This window comes from Dipodomys merriami, unplaced genomic scaffold, assembly GCF_024711535.1.
Source record: "Dipodomys merriami isolate MVZ:Mamm:240054 unplaced genomic scaffold, mDipMer1.0.p SCAF_3735, whole genome shotgun sequence".
NCBI classification, from domain to species: Eukaryota; Metazoa; Chordata; class Mammalia; order Rodentia; family Heteromyidae; genus Dipodomys; species Dipodomys merriami.
Window position 1 is genome coordinate 1 of NW_027205310.1, and position 5,495 is coordinate 5,495.

The following is a 5,495-nucleotide window of genomic DNA, read 5'->3' on the forward strand; positions in this document are numbered from 1 at the left end:
GGATTTATCAGTACATCAAATAAATGCTGAGTATTTTCTCTGGGCTGGGGTTGCAGACATCAGTGAGTCTGGGCCTGTCCCCTGAAGCTTACTCTGTCCTCTGGGTGGCACACACATGAGTCAGGTCTAGAATAGCCACAAGACACCGAGAACTCCCAGGTAAGGAAGCCAAATTGACATCCTGGAGAATTAGGGCCAGGGCTGAGGGGCAGCGCAGAGACAGAGCATTTGGCCAGCATGCGCAAGGTCCCAGGCTTAATCTCCCAGCATCACACAGAAGAAGCGGAAAAAAAGAAAAGAATCAAAGACGTCACTATCCTCAACGGGTGAAACGGCATAAAAATTACTACAAGAACAGCCATTCATGAAAATGGCAAGCTTTAGTGCATCAAGGGCACCATCAGCAGAAAAGAAAGGCAATCACAGGATGGAGAAAATGTTTGCAAATCATGTATCTGATAACAGGTTGATTTCTAGAACAGAGAGAAACAATCAAAACCAACCTGCTTCAAACACAAACAAAGGAATTGAGTAGACATTTCTCCAAAGAAGATATACAAATGGTCAATAAAGTTATTTTTTAAATGTTCAAAATGTATTCATCATTAGGGAAAGACAAATTTTAAAAAAACACCACATTGAGAGCCAGATATCGTTCTGTACACCTGTGACCCCAGCACTCAGGAAGCTAAGGAAGGAGAATTGTCAGCTACATAGCGAGGTCCAGTCTCAGAAAGAAAAAAAAAAAAAAAAAGCCAGTTGCTGGTATGATCCTAGCTACTCAGGAGGCTGAGATCTGAGGATTGCACTTTGAATCTAGTTTGGACAGGAAAATCCATGAGATTCTTATCTCCAATGGACTACAAAAAAAGCTGCAGTAGAACTGTGACTAAGTGGTAGAATGCCAGCATTGAGTGAAAACGCTAAGGAACAGCACCCAGGCCTTGAGTTCAAGCTCCAAAACTGCTTCCTCCCCCTCAATAAAAATGATCAGAAAGAAAGTGGAAGTCTCTAGATTTGAACACCTGAAATGAGACTGAGAGCTATGATCATTCATGCAAGATTCTGTGGATGCGAAGCCCAAAGGGCCAGGGCCAGAACTGGCCTTCCCAGGGGAGGACCACCTGTTTCTGCGGGTCACCAAGAACCCCCCAGGCTGCAGGAAGAACCCCACCACAGGCCATCCCAGGGTCCCTGTGGCTGACAGCCCAGCCTGGCCAAGTTTGGGACCACCAGATTGTCCCTGAGAGGCAGAGAAGCGTGCATGGGACTGTGTGGTAAACCTCGAAAGCCATCTGGGGAACTGGCTGAGCCAGTCCTGTGGGGGAAATGGTGGAGCCACAGCCCATCGCGTCCTGGCCAAAAGCACAGGACGGTAACACGGCACCGAGCAGGTCATGGCTCCTCTGTCTGATCTCTCAGCAGTCACAGAAGCTCCTGAGCTTCCTCCCCCTCGGGTAAAAGCAGGGAAGGGACATATGTCCCTCCCACGGGACTGGCTCTTGTATGGATCTTCTTCTTTTTTTTTTTTGGTCAGTCATGGGGCCTGAACCCTGGGCCTGGGTGCTGTCCCCCAGCTCTTCAGCTCAAGGCTAGCACTCTACTACTTGCGCCACAGCACCACTTCCGGCTTTTTTCTGCTTATGTGGTGCTGAGGAATCGAACCCAGGGCTTCATGCATGCAAGGCAAGCACTCTACCACTGAGCCACCTTCCCAGTCCCAGATGACTCTTATACGGATCATGGCTGTCAGGGTCAGTGTTTCAGCACCAGCTCTCCAGGGCTGGGGTGGAAGGTCACAATGGAGGACAGAAGCAAGTCAGGGACCACTCTTGGTGAATCTCTTGACTCTGGTGAACCTGAGTGTATATGGGGGCTACGCAGGGGCCTGGGGGCCTTGCCCCAGCCAAGGCCTTGGAGCCCTGAGATCCCAAAACATAATTCCACCCCCTCCTGATTAGGAGATCCCTGCAAAGCACTGTCTGTCAGAGCTGGGGGAGCAGTCTAGACTTCACCCTCACTCCGTACTCCCAAAGGAGTCACAAAGATTCTTTCTAGGGGCCCAAGACCAGCCCCAGAAGGCTCCAGGGAGGCTATGTTCAAAGTAAGCCTCCAGCCTCCTCCCAGGGTTGAGCCACCACCTCTCACCCATCCACCACTGATCTTCACTCACACAGACATCTGGATCTCTTGGTGCCCCAACAGGTAATCATTAACCCTGGGAAGGCTACTGGCCCTTTAAGGCTGCCTTGGGAAGAGATGACCTCCTCTTCCCCCCCCCCCATGGACTTTATGTCCCCAGGTGTGGGGCCACCGGGCCTGGGAGCCTAGATTACCAGAGCTGTCCAGGAAGGCCACTGTGCAAGACCCGGCTGCCCAAGGGAAGGGCAGCAAGCTGAGTGGTGCGGGCGCTTCCCTGTCTTGCTTTGGCCTCAGCTGGGCTGCGTGCCCTGTCCACGGCTCTCTCTCTCTCCATGCTGCACACACACACACACACACACACACACACACACACACACACACACACACACACACACACACACACACACACACACACACACACACACACACACACACACACACACACACACACACACACACACACACACACACACACACACACACACACACACACACACACACACACACACACACACACACACACACACACCTCCTCGCAGCAGAGCTCTCTGCTGGCCACCCCGCCAGTGCCCATCTGTCATGGTATAAGAAGCGGAACTCTGGTAAAGGCCGCTCCAGCCGTGCCCAGCGAAGAAGCCTCTGGCCTGTAGAAGTCAACAGAGGGCTGCAAAGGCAGAGCAGGTCAGCTCTGGGGCTCCGCCACAGCCTCTAGGCTGATCTCTGAGCCTAGAGTGTTCTTTACAAGCTCCCGGTGCCCCCCACCTCTGGAGTACTTTCCTTCCAGTGCTTAGAGCTCCCCCCATCCCCGGTGATGGGTGACCTCCCTGTGGCCAGGGAACTGTCACCTCTTCCTCAGAGCCCGGGGGAGCCCAGCGTCTGCGTGGCATACTGCCAAGTGTACCACCAAGTGAATGAGCGCTGACGGTTTCACTACTTGTTTAGCTAGAGACAAAGTCTCACTATATAGCCCAGGCTGGCCTCAAACTCCTAGTGCTCTTACCTCAGCCTCCTAAATGATGGCATTACAGGCATGCAACACCATGCCTGGCTGTATTAGAGGATTGAAATAATCAGTTCTGCACACAGAAAGGAGCTCCAGACAGAGGCGTGTGCAAGCGGTTAGCCAAGGGTGGGCCTAGGTCTTTCACCAAAAAGTAAGTGACCTTGAGGGACAATCTGCCCCCCTTGGCCTTCTTAGGCCTGTGTCGCACAGCCATTCGGTTGGTAAGCATCAATGAAAGGCCTGCTGTGTGCAGGGCCCTGGGGAGAGTGTAGAGCCACATAGGAGAATTAGAAGGCATTGTCTCTGCCCATGGTTGTGCTTAAATGAAGCCATCTGAAACAACCTGGGAGCAATGTCAAGGAAAATCAGAAGGGAGTGGACAGATCAAACCCAGGAATGAGAAGATAGAAATAAAAGAGCAGACATAATCTCAGGAGGTTTCCCCCAAGAAGTAACTCAGAACATTAGTCCCACCCACCCATTTTCATCCATCCACCCACCCATCCATTGCTACAGACATAAGCGCATGCCAGTCCCGCAGATCTGTGTCTTGCTTCAACAGTGTTTGGACGGAACAGACCCAGGGACTCCTCCTTTCCACCACCAACTGCCTCTCCACTTACCGCCTCTGACCCTTATCTTCTCTCCCATCTCCTGCTTCCAGGACCAACCAACGCCATGTTTTTCTGTGGTTAGCTCTGTATCCACGACCAGCCATAACCTCCCAGATTCGTCACAATTATTCCACCGAGGTGGAGGCTGCCGTCAACCGCCTGGTCAGCTTGCATCTGCGGGCCTCCTGCACCTACCTCTCTCTGGGCTACTCGTTCGATCGCGACGATGTGGCTCTGGAGGGCGTGGGCCATTTCTTCTGCGAGTTGGCGGAGGAGAAGCTGAGGGCGCCCAGCGCCTCTGAAGATGCAGAACCAGCGCGCAGCCACGCGCTGTTCCAGGACGTGCAGAAACCTTCTCGGGATGAGTGGGGCAAAACCATGGAAGCCATGGAAGCCGCCCTGGCCCTGGAGAAGAACCTGAACCAAGCCATTGTGGATCTTCATGCCTTGAGTTCTGCTCGCACAGACCCCCATCTCTGTGACTTCCTAGAGAACCACTTCCTGGATGAAGAGGTGAAGCTCATCAAGAAAATGGGCGACCACTTAACCAACCTTCGCAGGCTGGGGGCGGCCCCGCAGGCCCAGCTGGGCGAGTATCTTTTCGAACGCCTCACCCTCAAACATGACTAGAAAACTCCAGAGTCCAGCAGCCTTTGGGGGCCATCTCTGCCTCGCCAGACATCAGGGTTTCCGGCCGAACTTCTGCCTCTAGCCATTTGGAAACTTCCTAACTAACCATCCTGGAGCCCTTCCCAAGCCTTGGACCAAATGAAAATAAAGCTTTTTGCAGAAAAAAAAAAAAAAAGCCATCTTGGAGCCAGAAAACAATGGTCGATTGTGTGCTGGTATCTCATGCTTGTAATCCTAGCTACTCGGGAGGCTGAGATCTAAGGATAGAGGTTTGAAGCCAGCCTATTCAGGAGAGTCTGTGAGACTCTTCTCTCCAATTAATCACCAAAAATTCAGTACAGCTGTGGCTCAAGAACACCAGCTATGAGTTAAGAAAAAAAAAATCAAGCCAGAGTGCCAGGCTCAAGGCCAGGGGCCCATGGCTCCTGCTTGTAATCCTAGCTACTCAGAAGGCTGAGATCTAAGGATCTTGCTTTGAAGCCAGCAGAGGCAGACAAATCTGAGAGACTCATATCTCCAATGAACCTTTTATTTTTCCTCCAGTTGTGGGGCCTGAACTCTGGGCTTGGGCACTGTCCCTCAGCATTCCAGCTCAAAGCTAGCACCCTACCATTTGAACCACAGCACCACTTCTGGCTTTTTTCTACTTATGTGGTGCTGAGGAATCAAACCCAGGGCCTCATGCATGCAAGATGCAAGGCAAGCACTCTACCACTGGGCCATCTTCCCATCCAATGAGGCTTTTTAAAAGCCAGAACTGGAGGTGTGGCTCAAGTGCCACAGACATGAACAAAAAAGCCCAGTGAGAGTGTAAGGCCCTGAGTTCAAGCCCCAATACCTGGCCCATCTCCTACCTTCCTCCCACGCCCCCGAGGAAAAAAAAGCCAGCCTGAGAACACATTCCTCCCCTAGAATTGCTTACACTCTCACTGGACAGCAAGTGTCTGAATTTGCATGCTCACACGGTCTAGGAGGAGGCCTCATGCCAAAAGCCCAGGTGAGGAATGTCACAGGGGTAAGCCCTGCAGGAACTTCTACACCAAAACCTGCCCAGCAGATGCATGCTTTGAAGACAGCAGGAGATGCCAGCAGGGAAGAGGCAGGAG

The 5,495-nt window shown here is 52.1% G+C and overlaps 1 pseudogene; it reads left to right on the forward strand.

Moving 5' to 3' along the window:
- Positions 1-3,809: 3,809 nt before the first annotated feature.
- LOC138804848 (ferritin light chain pseudogene) lies at positions 3,810-4,389 on the forward strand (annotated as a pseudogene).
- Positions 4,390-5,495: the final 1,106 nt, after the last annotated feature.